Source organism: Hippichthys cyanospilos, chromosome 7, assembly GCF_059441005.1.
Source record: "Hippichthys cyanospilos isolate Australia breed blue-spotted pipefish chromosome 7, RoL_Hcya_1.0, whole genome shotgun sequence".
In the NCBI taxonomy this organism is placed as follows: Eukaryota; Metazoa; Chordata; class Actinopteri; order Syngnathiformes; family Syngnathidae; genus Hippichthys; species Hippichthys cyanospilos.
Genome location: NC_142375.1, coordinates 13574402 through 13594783, shown reverse-complemented (window position 1 = coordinate 13594783; position 20382 = coordinate 13574402). Strand labels below are relative to the sequence as shown.

At 37.0% G+C, this 20382-nt stretch overlaps 1 protein-coding gene across 1 annotated transcript in view; it reads right to left on the bottom strand.

Moving 5' to 3' along the window:
- The window catches only part of ctnna2 (catenin (cadherin-associated protein), alpha 2), a 219622-nt gene extending 217494 nt beyond the window's left edge, over positions 1-2128 (bottom strand). Inside the window, exon 1 of the mRNA XM_088420189.1 lies at positions 1775-2128. The gene's annotated coding sequence lies outside the window, so the exon portion shown is untranslated. The remainder of the gene's footprint in view (positions 1-1774) is intronic.
- Between the last annotated feature and the right edge of the window lie 18254 nt (positions 2129-20382).

Genomic DNA, 20382 nt, shown 5'->3' with positions numbered 1-20382 from the left:
ACATCGAAATCAGATGTATCTTAAACAGTGCCTGTTGCAACCAGTCACACGGCAACAAGTCTGAAAGCAACATTTTGCTGTGATTGATTTACTAGATAATACAATTTCCTTTGCTATTCTCATAGTCTATTTTTATCCCTTGAAAAGATTTGCTCATTCACAGCCAGAGTGATCGATTGTCACCAATGGGTGACTGCTGACGTCATTCTGATACAGTGATGAATGCCCCATTCATTCAATTCATATCGAATAATCACAACTGTAAAGGTACTTCATTTGTATACCACTCCCACCAATGAGACTCTCAAATCACTTTACATCGACTACTCTTTTACATACTGATGACCCAACATCAGGAAGAACTGAAGGTAGCCATATCTTAACAAACAGCTCAACAAAACATGGTCACAATGGCCAGGAATCGAACACAAAAGCTATGGGGTTGCAAGACAACGATTCTACCACTGATCCATGCCACACTTGGAGTGACACAATGTCACAAAAAGCTTTGATTTCACGTGCATGCGTGTGTGGTGTGTATATGTTTTTCCCCTATGAAATAATAGCTGGGGATGGTATGATAGACTTCTCAGCTATGTTGTTGACTTGCTATGTTGTGAAAGTACTACTTTTGATTGACTGGAAGAAATATAATGTGTATTCTTCTTTAAGGGTTTGTATTCACGTCAACAGTACAGTATGTACTGCATGTGTTCTTTATGCAGATTATATAAATAAATGATAGCAAATTATCGGATGATAGTATTGCATCTGTGGGAAAATGTCAGAAATATCAGAAATATCGTCATTTTCCCAAAGACGCCGCCGGGTGGTCTTGGCCACCACTGGCCACCATGCATCTCTGCCCCTGCGCTCAGGTTGAAGTTGCTCTGTGTGTACCTAACTACACAAAAACCCCTCGAAACACAAATTATATTGACTAAAACAAATGCCTAGGCGACCTTGAACACAGTTTCTTTTATGGAAATAATAATAAACACGGTTTACAATTTACAGTGATTTACAGTGATTAATATTAACTTAGACTACAGGTGAACACCCGCACAGACATTTTGGACGAACATATGCATTTGTATAGTGTGAGTCAGTTTTCTAAGCATGTTCTCATTTTTGTTAACAAAACCATGCATGTGACTGTGCTTGTCAACCCTGAGTGCCTTGCTTGATTTTCTGTCAGTCGTGTAAGCGATCGAATGAATGAAGCACGAGCGAGCATGAAAAAGAGACAGAAAGACAATAAGATATGCGCTAATAAGCTCAAACCACGTTTGAACGGTCCTTGTCGTTGGAAAGTGGAACCGTAATTTGGAAGTGACAGCAGAAGCAGAAGTGACAGGTTAGCTTAGCCACGAAAGTAGCTAGCAAGACTAGCTTCCATCTGCCCGAGTCGGCTGCTGCTATGAGGGGAGTCAGGCGTTCAGCACCGGGCTCCCTGGATAGCAGCACCCAGTGACGATAGCAATGAGCTACCCCGATTTTTTTTTTTTTCCTGCTTAATTTGAACACGTCGTCTAGAGGGACAAAACGCAACAACATGTGAGCATATGCGGGCGACAGGACGTTTATGTGCGGTGCAGCTTTGTCATATTGAACATTTTGCAAACTAGCCGAAGCACAATGAAGAATGAAGCCGGGCGGACCTCGCCTAAGCTAATGTTAGCAACACGGGGCTTGAGTTAGTGGGCTACGAAGCGGGGATGCTAGCAAAAGCACCTGCCACATGACAAATCTCCGACTCAAACTCATAACCCACCTTCAAGTTTTACAGATGGTACTCCTTGTAAGTCCTCGAAGAGTACAAATCACCTTTCTCGGTAGAATACTCCCAAATAAAATCCTCAATCCTTTTTGGTGAACCTCGGATGAACAGTGAAAATAGCCTAAAATCCTGACGCTCTCCTCTATCCTGTGGTGCTGAATTCTGCTTTTCGCCTCTTTCTAATGGGATCTTTGAAGAACAAGAGGCCGTCTACTTGCAAATTTGAAAAGAAAAAGACCGCTCCCAGAGATCCAGCCACAATAACGGAGGAGGCAGGTGTCGCTGATGATGCACACTACTAACGGGAAAGCTTGCAATTTAGTGGGACTGTGTGGCTGGCGCATCCCACGCTTGTCAAATCAGAAGCTGCTCCGTCGTGTGGCGCATGCGCGGTACGACGCATGAGGAAGCGCCCTGGTACAAGTATCTTGTAGGGAGGATGCTTGAGGCAGTCGGGTGCAATTTGACCAAATGTAATTGTATAAAATGTATAGTTGGGTAAGATCATTTCAACTGGAATACTTTGCAGACCAATAGCCTTATATGATTGTGCATGCATACGTTATCCCCCTATTCTTTCGTTGAATCTGTTTCCTCTTCTTAGGGACTATATGTGTATTTAATATTTTATTCTTTGCATTTTCCGTGGTATTTGGAGTTGTTTTTTTTTTTGTTTTTGTTTTTTTTTGCTAGATAACGTTCTCTTCATGTTTGGTGCTTTGTGAACTGTGAAAGTGACCAAGGCGTATGACGGCAGTGCAGTTCTGACAAGTCCAGCATAAAGGCAGCTCAGCTCAGCAGACACGCAGATGTGGAACCAGTTTCATTCATTAACATGTACGACACAGCGGAGTGGAGACGCAATGTAGCATGTTCAGTCCACAGTTACACACACACACTTTTATTTATATATATATATATATATATATATATATATATATATATATATATATATATATATATATATATATATATATATATATATATATTAGTATTATCAATCTTATGCCCACATGTTGTACGAGGTCCCCAGGAATGTTAGAGGTGAGATTGGATATTCACATTCAGTAGTATGTTAACAAGGAATCATTCAGTGACAGATGTGGCCATTTTAATAGGATATGTAGGTGAAGCCTCTGCACTCTGTCCTCAACAGCACAGCTTGTATCCCTGTGAGGAAAAAATCAGCTTCCGCAGCTTATGACCTTTTGGCAGTCGCAGCTGTCACCTTTGCCTCAAGCTTTGTTTTCTTTCACCGTAGTAGCCTAAATTTATGTTTACAAATGCACCACCATTTTTCCTGTTTTGCCTTGAGAGCTTGTTTTTCCTGAACAACAGAAATGATTTTATTACTCATTAAATCAATCTCAATGTTACATATTGCACTTAAATATAGGCGTAAAGGCTCCACATTTTGCTTTGAATCAGTTTCATTTCAGTGTCAGTGAAAAGGATAGCCATGAAGGGAATATATTTTTCCTTGCCTGGTCGGTTAAACTTGAGAACAATTACTGAGTCTGCAATCAGGAAATCACTGTGAAGTAATGACTCCTCAGGAAATTGGATTACATGGCTGCCCTGCCAAAATAGCGGAATTAGAAGGACTCTTGATGCTCCGCAGCTGTGGTAGATAAATTCACAGAGCATTAACAATCTTGGACCCATGTTACTACATTCTCTGTGGTGATATTTACATTATTTCACAACAACTATCAGGGATATGTTCCAATTCTTTGATAAGGGTTACGGAGGAATTTGGAGTCTAGTAGTCTTTGTATAAACATTTTTTGTTTTTAAAATTGTATATACCACTGTGGGATGGAGGCAGGACATCCTCTGTATCTGGTAAGCAGGCACTTTGGGGTCTATATTCATTTATCCAAGGATTGGATTGGACCAAATTGTCAAACTCAATGAGTTCATCGCCACACAGAACCCACTGTCCAATCCGTATAGTCAACGTTATGGGAATATGATGAAAAGAAAAGTAGGCTACTTTTTTTTAATTTATTTTGTTTATGTTTTTTCCTCTGTCACGTAATGTACCATAATGTAATTCAGCAGAGGCTTATTTATTTTATTTGGAGCTTCAAGAGTACATAATGGCACATATATGGACTGAACGCTTAATTTCAAGACTCAGATTTCCTGCTATAGTTGATACTGTGTATTAAGGGCTGTGTTAAGGTCTTAAGCAGGTCATGGCTAAAAAAAAGAAATTCCATGTATTTCACGCTATTTTTTTTACAAAGGTGAGAAATAGCTCAAAGTACTTTTTTGTTAGTGTAGTTGATATAATCAAAAATTGTGTGTCTTACATGGGATCAATTTCCACTTAATACCCCATTCACAGTTACAATGTAACTGATTGTAGGGCATTCAAGTGTTTGTCCTTTTTTTTTTAGCTCTGAGTCAGCGTGATAGAAATTGGCTTGATTTGGTGTAAAAATGCACTGGACTGAACAGAGGAAACGGACTTAAAACCTGATCTAATGTGTGGACTGGTATAATGGATGCACCTACATTATTAAAAATAATAATCAAAAATCTTACAACAAATAGATCAACTTAGAAATGCTACATTGTACAAATTAAGACTTGATTGATGCCAAGAAGAGATACACACAACAAGTTGAGCTTCAACTAAAAAGGTTTTGAATAGGTATCAGAATCAAAAATCGGTTCATCTTGGAAACAGTTTACCAGTGTCACAGCTCCTTGGGATTATTTGCCATTTTTATTAGTGATTGTCTAATCAATTACAGTTGGACATGACATCACCACGAATGTTTTGTAGCAAAACATGGCACATGCGTAGACTTAACATAAAAACAGAGTGGTTGCTAATCTACCTGATTATTTTCCTTTTATTTCCGTAAAAAAATTGATAAGGAATCGATAAAGAATTGAATTGTTAGGGTGGATTAAAAATGGAATCAGAACTGTCAAAATCTTACCAAATCTCATCCCTAGCCCTGAATGTTTGCTTAGAGCAGAGAAAATACCTTTGAATGTTCAATTTGTAACAAGCTATTGCTATGTTTATGCTCAATCAACAATTACTTGGTGTTTTTAACATGACAATAACATTGTTAATTTCCACTTAATCAAAAACACCTTGCCTTTCATTGGGAATCCGTGAGCTATTTGCCTAATTAAATGTTGTACACTCAAGGAGGGCAGAATACATACAAATACCAGACTAAACGATGAATGAAAATTAGAAATATCACCAAAAAAGCATAAGCAAATATACTGCTAGTGACACAACCAAATCTGCTTAACCAAAGTAATAAATAACTTTTTGGGTATGATGAGGTGTGTGCTTGATCAAAACTGATTGGGACACGATCTGAATGCATAAAAATGTGCATATTTGATTTAAAATGTAAATACAGTAGTTAACATCTTAACATGGAGAGTTGGACATTACTGTCTTATTTTTTTAAGGCATAAATTGTGATACAGCTCTTGTACTGGATCCGTATCTCGACTAGATGGAGAGGTTCAATATCCTAGTCGTAAAGAATTAGGAGCAATTTTCCCTTGGGCTTTATGTATGTGTAGATGCATTCTCTTCATTTCTGCTAACTTGTTCAAGTATATGTTCACACCCAGTTTGAGAATCACATCTGCAATCACCATACCATGTGGCCACTCATCATTAGCTTCACTTCCATTCAAAGGCACTCCTTGATAGGCCGCAGGCGGCTGTTTGAAATTTTATCCCTCTCTCTCAATGGATTTCAGGGATGGAAAGAGCATGCTCAACGGGACAATCCAATATTCTGACTGAAGGTTGGCCACATGAGATCGTCTTTCAGTGGAGAATGCAGGAACAGGAATAATCTCATGTTGTTCGTTACACAGAACCAGAGTTTGGCCTTAAAGAATAGTTAAGATTACAGCTCATTGTATACAGAATAAAAAGTTACTAGTTAGTTACTTAGTTACAGATCTATTTTTGCCAATGGAATCTTAAGTCATGAATTAAAGATCATTCATGATTTATTACCTGACATGAAATCAATTATTCAAACTGCTGTCAGACATGATACATCAGTTTCTATGTATAAAGCTTTCCACAGTGTAGTTGATGGGACATTTCATGGCATATGTTCTCAGAGATAAGGCCAAGAAATGACCTGAACGTGTAATGCAACATGATGACATCATTCTTCCTCAAAGCTAATCTATAACAGTTGATACAGGAAAGATGCTAAGCGGGTTTTAGGAAGTCTTCTTTAGACTATTTGACCACTCATGTCATCTACCTTTTTTGCTCAAGGACATAATGATGATGGAAGGGTCTGAGAATGCATTTGAAAGTAGGAATACTAAAACATATGATAATGTCATATCTTTTTAATACTCCTTTTCCTGCGGCTTACAGGCAATCAAATAAAATGCTTGGAGGGACAGCTTTGATGGAAAAATATGAAACCACTGCGGATTATTCATTCACCCGAGAAGGAAACGGTATACTTGTGATCACGTTGCCCTTTTGGGAAGTGGGATCAGAAAGTGGCTTGATTTGGTAAACTCCAAAGTGGCTGGATTAGGTAAACTCCATGGAGGCTGCAGATACAATCAGATACAGACATTGTTTAGTAAACAGGAAAGACAACGTCCAAAATACAAAAATAATTGGATTTTACATGCAGGTAAATAGGTTGAAGCTTGGCCTTACTCATCCATCTATCATTTATTATATTTTATTATATGCATTATAATGAATTCCATTCGACCCAAATGCAGTACACATCCAATTACCAAAAAAAGTGAACACTCATTGTAACATGGGTTTTTTTAAGACTAGGGGGAAAAAATGGGATACCTGCTAGCAACTGTTCCCTCAAAGACAAAATATTATTGTAACAGTCCACTCATGATCTAATTTTCTGATGTATTTGGTTAGATATCTCAAACATGGAATACATCCGAGGTACTGATACAAAACTTTAGGGATTTGGTGAAGAGTGGAGCATGGCTCGACCTCTCTCCAAGTTTCAGAACTTAGATGTTATTTTGGTTTCATTATTCTTCTTTGTCCCAACTGTCCCTTCTGACATCCGTTTTTTTCCGCCTCAGTAATCCCTCCTTTCTCTTACTCCATCAGACACATTAACATTGCCAAGCTCCAACATATTGGTTTTCACCTGCACTAAATCCTGACAGCAGACCACCACAATCAGCCTCGGTCCGTTGAGTAACCCAGCTCACCAGTTACTCACCATCACATACACAAACACACACATACAACCCTTAATCTTATTCATCTTCTCAAAACATTTGACTGTCATCATAACAGGTTTAACTGTTCGAGGATTAAAAAAATAACCAGTCAGTATTTATCACCAATTAGTATTCATGATTTTGTTTTGGTTGAACTCATATCGCTTAATATCCCCTAAAGCTAGTTGAAATTAGTTTTCCTTCATCACATCCATTCTCAATTTTATTTTTGTTATCTCCTACTCGTCCCACAGTGAATGCTTGAGTGCATACATTCTTGTAAAACACATCCATGTTTTGCAATCATGATCTCACTAGGGGGGCATTTCGCCCCCCACTGCTTCACATTATGTTTGTTCATTCATTTCAGTGGCAGTCATTATGATGACATAATATTCCGGGTAAAATTATCATATTTCCTAAAGCTTAGTGTGGAAAAACCTGCTCAGCTGTTGTCTTCGGTTTAGCACCTGTGTGAGAGAAGTGATGATGTTTCACAGAGAAATGGAGAGACAGAAAGAGAGAGAGAGAGAGAGAGAGAATGATGGTTCGTGAATGTTTGTATGATCTATTCTTTGACAGTGTGCATGAAAAAGCAGCTCAAATGGTAAATAGGCCTTCATCCAAACATACCACACATACCACTTTTGTCAAAATTGATTGAATGTTAACCATGTCATACTGAGAACATAAAAACTCTGTGCATAAAAATCCCACAGAATTATGACAGAATGGACCGTACATACTTTTGTCAATAGACTGTTTATCACGTTTTCTTGCCAAAGAATGTAAAATCTATTGCCATAAAGTTAAATGACTCTCACCCATTCATAGAGATATCCTCAAATGTGTCGGCACAAATTCAAGATTCAAGAGTTTCATTGTCATTTGTATAGTATTAATAAAACAACAACAGACACAATGATGCTAATAATATAGTGCAAATATCATGTAGTGCAAAATAATATTTATGCATGCAGCAAGAGGCAGATTAGTGCATGAGGGATTTGTTGAGAATCCGGATGGCTTTTGGGTAGAAACTGTTTGCCAGCCTGGCAGTCCTATCCCTCAGGCTCCTGTTGCATATACCTGATGGCAGCAGTTTGAACAGATCGTTCTGTGGAGGAGGACTTGTCCTTGAACACTGCTTTGCTTCATATTGAACCTTTAGACAGTTTTACTGCGAACAAAGGGGACACATTTCCTGTGCAAAAGATTTCTGCAGGCCTCTAACAATTTAAGAGCAATAACTGTCTTCAGAGGAAGGTGTATTTTGCTCTATGACATCATACAGGGTGTTTATAATGGGTGCAGAATAAGAGCAAGGTGAAGTTTACTTCACTTGAATTCTCAAATATTTATGTTTCCCAGCAAAATACTCTTCAGAAGATAAATATTGTTCTCTTTAAAAAAATGTAGGAGACCCACTTGGGGAGACAAGGAAAGTTTTTCTCTTCTCTTATTTTGTGGATGCTTTTTACTGACATAACATCTTCTCTCCTTCAAACATGTCCATTTTACTGAATGTGTCGACTGTCTGGACAAAAATAATGTGTAAAACATTAATATAGTACTGCAATAATTCTGTCACATATGAAAATGATAAGGGACTGCTTTTAACCAAGAATGTATGAGGGTGGTATTAATGCATTTCAGTAATCACATTGAAAGAACACTGCAAAAGAATCATTTTGTTCATTCAGTTGAAAGAGTATAAAGTAAGCACAAATGACTACTTAATATCAATTAAGATAGAAAACTATCTGCCCCCCCCTCCCCGCAAGAAAATTAATGTAACAAATAGAGAATATGATCATTATGATTTATTTAGTGTGCCTTTTACATTCTAAACATCGAACTTGATATCAATTTAGCCTGTTGGGACTGATTAGGGCAACATCGTTCGACACACACTCCTTTCTTTTGTTTTCACATGTATTTTATATTTAATACAGAGGTGACATCAATGTGCATACACTTAATATGGAATGCACAGCAAAAAAGAGCAATGTAATTGGACATATATATATATATATATATATATATATATATATATATATATATATATATATATATATATATATATATATATATATATATATATTTCTTTATAAACCAAAGTGTACACTAATTTCTGTATTAATTGATACTAAGAGAAAGACTATAACAATGCAGTAGACATATTGTCTTGAAAATCTCAACAATGATTGCAGTAACTTAAACCAGTAAGTGAAGTTCATTTGCAGGACACTGCAATGACTCAAATCCATGAAGAAAGAAAGAACTGTATGTCTGTTTTCACTGTCTCTCTGCAAGAACAATATCACCATGTGTGAAAGATCTTCCCACACTCTAGCAAGGAAAACCACTCAATCTATTAATGTTTTATGCATTTTTATGGATACCTGCGGGGAAATCCCTCTGAGCATTGGGGAAAAAGGGAGACAGGTAAGGATGGGGCTAGAGATGAAAAACTGTTTGCAAGCTCACTTCAACCAAAAAACAAAACAAAGAAAAAAAAAAACTATAATGTCAGGGTTCTCAGCAAAAGTTGGCTTTTGTCAAGTTTATTGTATAAAATTGTACCACAGACAGAATTTAAGTAGAGATCTGGCTGTAGCTCTCCATTTTGCTACAATTGTTTCTAGGAACAAAGATAAACATGACATACTTCCAAATAATTACCAAAATTAACAAATCATACTCAATAGTTAGTAACTCACACAAAACAAAAAAAAAACATATTGAAAATACACACACACACACACACACACATGCACACACACGCACACACCTACGCACACCCACACGCACACGCACGCACACACATAATCCTGGAGTCTTAAAAAAGCATGACTTTCCCTGATATGCACAAGTACCACTCTCTAACATGCTTTTTAATGATAGTATTTAGTTGTGAATGCATTGTTGTTTTTAGTAGTTGGCGATAACGCTGTACAGGTTCAACAAAATAAAATATATAAGTAAAAGGACTTCCCTATTAGCATAAAATTCTAATTAATATCCTCTAGTTGATTAGTAAGGATAGTGGAGTTAAATTTAAAAATGGGTATCATACTAATGTATCATAAATGTAAAACTTCATTTCAGGTCATTGACTCTCCAAAATATACTAACACGATAAAGAGATGCTTCCACACCAAACTCATCCAAGTCTGCCTTGAGGGACCTTACTTTATGCTTGATGGGAAAGAGCCAAGTTGGAGCAGAAAAGGGACAATTAGATTGTATATCTGAGCAGAGCTTCTTGAAATCTTTAAGAGTTGGTTTTCGTGAATAATAAAAAATGGAGCCTCAGTACAAAGCGTACAACAATATTCAATAAAAGTTGTTTACCTTCAGTGCTTTTTTTACAGTCGCAAAAACTCTAACAGTTTCAAATAAGATAGCATCCAATATGAGGAATGTTTTTTGTGCTTGTTTTAACCGTTTGAAGGTTTTTGTTGTTGTTTAACTTTATTTGTATACACACAATTGCAGGGATGTGATTTGTGACCTCATTTGCAAAGCTGGAAATTGGCTTTTTACAACCGGAATAAATGTGGAAAACAACTCAGTGGCTCTGAGATTTGCAACCGAATTTATTTTACAAATGTCTCATTATGGAGTGGGTGACTGTTAAAGAAACAATAAAGTTTCTTTATCTTTGCCTATAAACAGAAAAGTACCGGCACTTTTCATAGTGGGTTTCACAATGTTAGTGCTCAGTGAAGCACATTATGTTCTTGTGCCTGAGACAGCTAACTGCTCAGCTGATGTGACGTGACGTTGTTTCCTTCAAGACAATTCAAATGTTTCCAGAATTAGAATTAGTTGAAAACAGGAAAGAGAAATATTCCTAGATTTTAGGGTCATACCACAGTTAATGCTACCTTTACCCCTTTGTGTTTCTGGGGGTCATGTATTGAAAAGCCCATAAACACTGTAATTGACTGTAAAAGACTGTAACTTCTTGTGTTTAATGCGTGTTATTTTGGGTAGATGCTATTCACGATTCATCATTTTAAACCCTTACCAGATCACATCATTATCTCATCCATTCCTGTTTCGTTTAGATTATTCCAGATGCGCTGTACACATACCTTGTATACAAAAAGCTAAGTGAGTGAACATGCTCAAATACACTGAATGTAGCATATAAATAGTGTCAATCTCTGAAATTCTGATATTTCATTTCTCGAGACCTGCAGCATTGTTATTTGTCTAAAATGTACAATATCCTGAAATATGCAGTACTGTATTGATATACTGCCACAAGGGGGTAATGTTGTCAACTCTCTCATGAAAAGTCCATATGAAAACTCTTTTGTAAACGTTTTCTGATGTGCATCTTTGTCAATCGAACATGCAGGAAAAAACTAACAAACAACCAAAACAAGAGTTTAAAGCTCTCAGATATAGTTGCTCATATCAATGGTAGTCGCATGCAGCTCTGTAGCATTGCTTCACAGTATAGGCCTTTAATATTGGAGTAGTTTATTGATTTCATGAACCTACCTTATTACATACTTCAGTGGCTCTTGTTGCTGCGCTCATACTCTGATTGATTTACAGGAGGAAAGCCATTTTGTGATGAGCGATTACTCATTTAAACTGTGACAATTTAGCTGATGTAGGCAGATTAATGCCAAATTATTGTTCCCATTCACATCTCAACCACAAGGGGGTAGAAAAGCTTCAAAAAAATCAGCCTAACAGCGTCCTTTTAATTGTTGCAAATATGTACTTGCAATTGGGGGCATAGAAAAAAAAGGTCATTAACGACGCATCCGGGCACACGCTGCGCACATACGAAACAACGGGCTGCATGGGCGTGTACAAAGACCTTTTGTGGGGTAGGTTGTCAATGTTGAAAATAGGGGACATGAAACACTGAATCAGTGGAGAAACGTTTTATTATTATTATGATTATTATTATTTTAGATATTAATTAGTGCAAATGAACCTCCCAGTGATGATAAATAATTAAAAAAAAAAAACACAATAATAATAGTTTAAAACAATAATAATAATAGGTGGCATGCGCCTCACAGTTTTGAGGTTATGGATTTGCTTCCGGTTCTGGCTTTTCTGTGCAGAGTTTTCATATGTTCTCCCATACCTTAATCTGTTTCCCCCCACATTCCAAAAATATGCATGGTGGACATATTAGGCACTCTAATTGTTCTTAAGTCTGTTTGTGTGTGTTAATGGTTGTTTGTCTTGGTTGCCCTGCAATTGGCTGGAAAACACGGTGTACCCCACCTGCTGCCCAAAGGAAATTGGGATAGGCTTCAACCCACCTGTGACCCTTTTGAGGATAATTATGTATGTATGTATGTATGTATGTATGTATGTATGTATGTATGTATGTATGTATGTTTTAATGGACGATCCACACATGTTGGTGGTAAATTTTGTTTTTACAAATAACGGTTTACCTCTTCCATGATGCAACGCTAATGGTTGAATAAATTTTGGGGGTTTCCTGACAAAAGGTTCATTATGGAGATCTGAGAATATGTGTCACTTCATGTAAAGAAATATCCATCAAAAAAAAAATACATAAAGGCAAAAAAGGGGTGAGTTCAAGGCTAATAGAATATTACAGAACATTTACATAATCTGGATAATCCGAGAGCTCAATGTAGATATGAAAAATCTAATTACATAATGTATGGTATATAACACCCAATCCGTCTTGCTTTTTGATGTATATCAATCTTTACACTAACCACTCTAAATTAATGGGAGCACACACAGATGAGACAATTACAGTGCATCCAAAATTTGTGATTTTTTGTCTGAATGTCTCACATATGCAAAGTGTTGCACATTATGTCTCAATTGTGTAGAACCATTGCTTTGTATGTGTAATATTATGATTCAATTCCGATTTTACATTGTACAATGACTGTGGAAAAGCCACATTAAGAAATTGAGAGAATAACAAACAATTTTTGCAATTTGCTGCCTTCCTCATTTGTGTAAGAACACACATCCATGTAACATTTGACAAACCACTTTCAAATGGCTGTTAGTTTTCTCAAACTAAGTTGAAGACAATTTAAATAATGAGTCAAATAGATGCTCGACTCATTAATTCCTAATTACTATTATTATACTATTACTATTCTGCCAAGCAGCAGTATTATGTTTGCATAAGAACTACGAGTACCAAGAGGAAACCAGAGAACTTGGTAAGGGACTATAAGACTATACGAAGCTATATTAACCTGACATTGACATTGATTTCTTTTTAAAAATGTACATGACACATTGTGGTAGAAGATACTAATGAACTAATGCAGCTATAAAGACTACTGTATACTGTAAGCAGCCCTTGTTTTAATAGAGTTGAATATTTATCATTTGAGTGTAACATTGATTTATTTTTAAAAATGTACATGACACCTTGTGGTAAAAGTTACTTATGAACTAATGTAGCTATAAAGACTGTACTTTAAGTAGCCCCAGAATTAATAGAGTTGAATATTTAGCATTTGAGTGTATCTTGACTGCAGAGTGATAGGCCTTTAATTTGTATCCAAAGCAGAGAGCTCAGCTGTTCACTCAAACTGCTATCAAATTGATTATGCATTTGCAGGTCTAAAATATTGTGCTGACATTGCTGAATGTCTAGCCAATTTTGCTCTCATTTGCATTCAGGTCAGACTATGACATGCAAACATGCCAGAAGGTGGGATTTTTCAGGTCTTGAGAAAATGTGTCAATTGCCTTATGCATTTGATGTGAAGTACGTATTGGAGTGGTGCGTAGAAGAAACAAAATGTCTGCAGTGCTTTTGATACTTCACTCACTAATGGGTAATTCCAAATACTTTAATTAATTAACAGATGTTATATTGGGAATTGCTCTGCAAGTCCTACTTTAGTACATTAACAAGAAAAAAGTAAATTGTTGTAAATTTTTATGATAAGCTAATTCCTACACGTCTTCTTTTCAGCTATATCGCTATTTCAAGATACGTACTGTAAAAAATATAAATTATGATGAGAATATATCAACATTTTAACAGTTAAGATACAATTCCCACTGCAAATTCAATTTCTTTGTTTTTTTATTTATTTATACGTTTGTTTGTAATTGGAAAAATTTGACAAACATAATTTTAACCCGGTAAAACGAGTAACTGGCTTGACGGCAAAAGTGAGAGCTCACATTATTTATCGTACATCACTCATTGTGTAAAATGCTTGGAATTGCCTACCCCACCTCTGGTCACTCAGTTTCTAACCTGTTATGAAACACACCACAATTACCTTATACATTCTTGATGAAATCAATAATATCGTTTGAGTGGCAATGCTGGCACCTGTTATGTGGCATGCACATGCAGCACAAACATGCAAGCAGAGATTGGATTTGGACCAAATTGCTACCTGTAAATGTTTTAGTGTTAATTTAAACCGTAATAAATAAATGAATAAATGATACACATATTTTAACATATAAAATAAAACAGGGAGGGGCTCAAATGCAACACCACCCCAATTTGCCCTTGTCAGACTGGAAATTGTAAGACACATTCAGAAAAAGGGATTACTAAATGTGAACGCAAAAGGTCTTGAAAGAAATTCAGTCAGCATCAAAGCAATAAGACAAAGCATAGTTTCTACTTTAATTTACGCTTTTCTGGACTCTTTAGTCTAGGTTCACACTGCAGGGCTTGATGCTCAATTACGATTTTTTGGTGAAATCAAGTTTTCACTGCAATTGGCAGGCAACTGTTCAGGGTGACCCCTGCCTACTGCCCGCAGACGTCTGGGATTGGCACCGGCAAACCAGTGTCCCTAGTGAGGACATGCGGCTATAAAAAAATAGATGGGTGACTGAAGCTGTGTCATTCACATTGCCATTAAAAAAAAATCAGATACAGGTCGCATACGTACAAAAAAAAAAAATCAGAATTGCGTCACTTCAGGCAGCAATGTGAACTGAGCCCTACACAACACCAGAATGAGCGACAGCTTCTACAAATATGTTTAGCCCATATATACATAGCTATGCTATATGCCCCTTATTAAAAATGAGGGGCAACATAGATTTTTAGAACACTTGCGTGTGCGTGGGTGTTAGTTATGCAAGGGTGCATGCAAGTGTGTGTGTGTTTCGCTATTGAATAACCGCATGAAGTGACGTCTGCCACTGAGACAGGGGACAAGCTCGTTTATTGAACTGTCAGAGAAATACAATACTTTACAGCCACAAGTGACGTAAAATGCCAAAAACATTCCGCTATTGATTTAGAGAGAGCAACTATGTGCACCTAAACCACACCACTACATTTCTAAAGGTCTTCTTTTTTTTCAATTTGGCTGGATCCTGTTTAGTACAGTGGCCAGAATATATTTTTAGACTTGGGTGGCCAACAAGAATATTTTATTTTTACTCAAAAGATACTCATGAACTAAACTGTTTTTACTTTTCTGTCAATAAAAGAATAAAACACAATCATTGAAATCTGAAACTGAAACCTATTACATATTTTTAAAAGTGGTTGAAATGCCATTTGGAAAAAAATAACACTACCTTAAATTGTGGGCCAACTGGAGCTGTTTCTTCATGAGGTGTGAGGCAAAACACTTGTGGACAGGTGCATGAGTCTCTTTGATAGCTACAGCCAGGCCTTGAGTGGCCCATCTGGAGCACGGTGAGAAGGTGGGCTGAATTACCAGAGACTGCTATTAAAGCCATCATGATCATTTAAAAATGAGCAAATAAAGTGCCCACGGTTGACCTAACCGGGCCCAGAATGCTGACCTGAAGTGGCGTGAATTTTCCTGCTTGGTCAGCCTGCTTTATGGATGTACTGAACATCCGGGCCACTATTTCATGCACACTGTTGGGGAATGGATCATACAATCATTCCCTGTGTTTCTGTATCTGTCTCTCTCTCTTCTTTCCTCTCCTCTCACCACAACTGTCTGGTTAGTCAACTGTCGATCAAATTAGTAAATGTTAGTAAATTCTTTGTTTCTGGTTTAAATATTTGAATATTATTTTTACACCGGTCAATTTGAAGATAGCCATTCATCATATATTAAAAAGTAATAAATAAAAACCCCTTCAAAGTATCAGGTGAGTGTTAAAATAAATTCACTCAACTGTGATTTGAGTAGGAACAACACCTACCTGCGCAGGGTTTTATCGCATGTATTGTCTTTCTAGACAAGTTTTTTTTTTCAACAGTAATAAAAACAGCATTGAAAGCTATTTTGTCAAAGGTATACATACTGTATACATTCTGTATTCACTCATTACTGTACGCTACAGCCTAAAACAACTAATTACGAACCATGCCCTGTGCATTTGCTTTATGTAACACATGCTGTAACCATGGCTTTCTTTAATGAATATTGATGGCAATAAAACCAGAGGTGAAAGCAATAGAGTGGTTAAGAGTTTCCTGTGATCCTGCTAGCAATTTAGCATTGATTTGCCATTTGACCCAGATGCAGTAATTGAGACTAATGGAGGGTCCCTGATGGGTTACAAAGAAAAAAAGAAGAAAGGAAAGGTGAAGAGGGGTGATCCCCTTTCATTAATAGAAAAGAAAGAGTAAAGAAGACAGTCAAAACACATGCTATCGTCTTTTATGATGGTCTGATGGAGTCGACTGTGTTTTCACCTGCTCCAGTTAATTGGAAAAATGTTTGCTGCTACTGATTGAGAAGAAATTGCTCTTAATGACGCTGGAGTGCATGCACATCATTTGTGGTTTAACTCAGTCTTGGATCAGTCTTGCATAGTTAAATGATGTCACCACTTGTTTTGAGTGTTCATAATAATTTTTCAACTAAGGAAGGCCAGTAGAAAGAAGACCTTGATTATGGAACACTATATTACACACCTAACTATAGTTGGGCTAACAAGCAAAAACTAAATTATTCAGTGTTATCAGTCAACAAATACAAAAAAAACAAAAAACAAAAAAACAGGTCGCATCAAAACACAAATACTAATCATAGTAATGATCAAAGTGCAGTTTGTAAACAGTCAAATTACTTGAATTATCCATCAAAAATTGTCCAAAGTATCAATAGCCCCTTTCACACCAAACAGTCCAGGAACTCAAAGTTCCTGGTTTGTGGCTCATAAGTCTTCGTTCATACTGAGGGACAGCGGAGGGGGTATCTTATTCATATTGGACTGATGACATGAGGCAGGGGAGAGAAACTGCACTCCACTTCCGGTCTAACAAGTGGCACTAACTAAAAATGTAAATGACAACCAAGCAGGATGATGAGCTAATGAAGCTGCTACACACTGCACAAGAACAGAGCCGAATTTGCTTTTTCTTTATTTATATGCATCTGTGTTAGCTTGATACTATTAAATTGATAGAATTTATTCGAGCAGTACAATCTTTCAACAAAGCTAAGAGTTGCTGGTGGGGCGAGCACTTTCCCACTTCCAGCGAGTGCTTTGTGAAACCATCGATTGGGCTCCAGCTGTGGTGAGTTTCTGACCCCTGACATAAGTCTGCTTCAGTCGGACGTGGGGGTACTACAGTTGGTGCGTGCTCTGTGACTGATTTGATTTGAAACTTGATTTTTTCTTATTATTGCCAGTGTAACAATTAGGTCTGCCAGGCATTTCATTCAAGTGCTCCTCTTAAGATTGGTGGCAATTTGTCTACGTCTGCAAAGTACATGAAATAAAGTGATTCATATTTTATCAAGGCCTGCACCAATCCATGAAGGATTCTCCACCCCTCATTTTGTGGAAATAAATTGGGTACTTTTGACACATTCCAGATCATCAAAAAACAAATGACGAAAACGAAAAACAACCCTCTTGTCGGCATAAAAAATAAACTCGAGATTGTCTTCCTACAGCTTGAAGAATATCTTTTGTTGTTCTAAAAGGAGGATTGATCCCCCTTCCTCCAATTCTGTATCATCTGCAAAATATTTCAAAAATTGGATAACAGACAGTGACATAATTAGTTATTGTAGCAATAAGCCGATATTTTCTGCCATCCCTTAGCAGTACTACTCAAGCAGCTTTTCTTGTATTGCGTCCAATACTTAAATGAACCTATCATGTCCCGTGGCTCACACTTAGAGGACAAGTTCATTTTACATGTGTTGGCACAGAAACATGACACTAGCTTTCATTTTTAGTAAAATCAATCCAGTAACCACAAAGATATAAAGACTTTGATGTCAGCACAGTGATATCAGATAGAGATAGAGATGAATGAAAAGAAAGATCAATGAAAAGTACAGGTCAATTAAGGAGGGGTGGAAAAAAATGGATTCCAACACAAAATTTGAATTGTTAAGACATGCAGTGCAAATGCAGTCATATGGTTGTGTCCAAGAAGAGACTAGTGATGGGGGAGTTTACTGACTGGAACACATTTTTTAACAGGCCAAACTCAACAACCTTGATTGCAACAACCACAAATCTTCAATGCAAAATGAGCCTTTCATTTCACCTGAAATAACACAAACCCAGACTGAATATAAATTACATTATTAGCCCTCAACATCATTCAGTCTCATGACATCATTTCAACAACCTTCGGTAAACGATACAATGCCATATTAAAAATGCACAATCTTACTTTGAGGTCATACCTCACAGTTATGCACCTTGACAACTATCTACGGTCGGTTTGGTGTAGTTGGGTGGGGAGCGCAACGATTTTGGATTGTATTCAGGTCTGGGGATAGGCCACTCAAGGACACTCACAGAGTTGTCCTGAAGCTACTCTGTTGACTTAGCTGTGTGTAAAGGTTCATTGTCCTGTTGGAACTTAAACCAGCACCACATTTGGAGGTCCTGAGCTCTCTGGAGCAGGCTTTCTTCTGGGGTGTCTCTGTACATTGCTGCATTCATCTTTGCCCCAATCCTCAAGTCTTCCAGTTCCTAGCGCTGAAAATCATCTACAAAGTCTGATGCTGCTAACATGCTTCACTGAAGGGTTGGAACTGGTTAGGTTGATGAGCAGTGCTTCATTTCCTCCCAAAAAGGTACCTGGCAAACATTGTCTCATTAGACCAGAAAAGAAACTATTTGCGCAGCATTTTTTTTCTTAAACATATTTTCCTGATTGAATGTAAAATTTCAAGTCCTATCTATGTTGTGTAGTTAGCTACATCTTGATGAATCCAACGATCTATTGGCTTATCCGGCTCAGGTTCATAGGAGGCTGGAGTTTGCTTCTTGCACACACTGTTGCTCAAGGTATAGTATTGCGGTAAACAAGACAGAAGTTTACAACTTGTTTGGTAAGACATCAAAACTCTTGTGATTAGCTAATGGGCTGATCTAGCACTTACAGTATATTTCACCACAAGCACTACAAAACCTATTTGGCTATGTTCATTGTAAAGAAATGTGACAAACTTATCAACAAAAAAAAAAGTTAAACTGCATCCAACTCCATGATTCAAATGATTGTTTTTTGAATTTTGCATTTCTTTGCTGACTAAACTAGGCTGATCGAGCATACCTTTGAAAACCACTGAACAAAATAATGAGAATAATCGGTTAAGATGTTTTTATGGCGTGAATTTCACACTGTGACTCTGACTGACTAAACCACTCCTAATGGGACATTGTCATAAAAGTATCATAAAAATGGTAGAATGGCTTTTCTTGGGTTATGTAAACAAAAATGAAAATTGTGTCATAGCCATTTATCACCTTGGCTTGAATGGTGAAGCGCACCTCCCCAGATCCAAACATGCATTCCTCTTGACATTTTTGCAGTAAACATATTATGTCAAGCCAACCCTCTAATCGTTTTTCTTGATAACAGATGGATTCTGTAACCTCAATAGATCCTGTGCTTGTGTATGCATCCAAAGACAGCATTGTTGAGTGAAAAGAGAAACATTAATTTTATTCTTTTTTTTTTTTTAAACAGACATCAAAGCAAACCTGTGCAGCAAATTGACTGAGAGAGGGAGTATCCGTTTTTCGTCAGCCGTAACAACAGGGACCATGCAATTCCTTACAGAATGCATAACAAAAATGCCATTTTAAAAATTGTCAAAATTCATGCATGTTGGTTCTGTATTGAACTAATTTATTGTAAATCACAGTCCAGCCATCCGCTTGACACCCCATATTCTACCTTTTACACTAACAGAAGGGACAAGCTAAATTCACTCATGACCAATGTGTGTATAAAAGATTCAAACTTCAACAACAAGGGAACAATAAAAAATTAACCACATACTGAAATTGTTCATTAAAAAAGTAAAAACTCACTGATTTCTCAGATGGCATATATATGTAGCTTGGCTGAGGTCTTTACCCTTTTTGAAAATATGGAAAACTAAAATTAAAAAAAAAAAAAAATTATATGTGGGCTTGCATGATGTTGC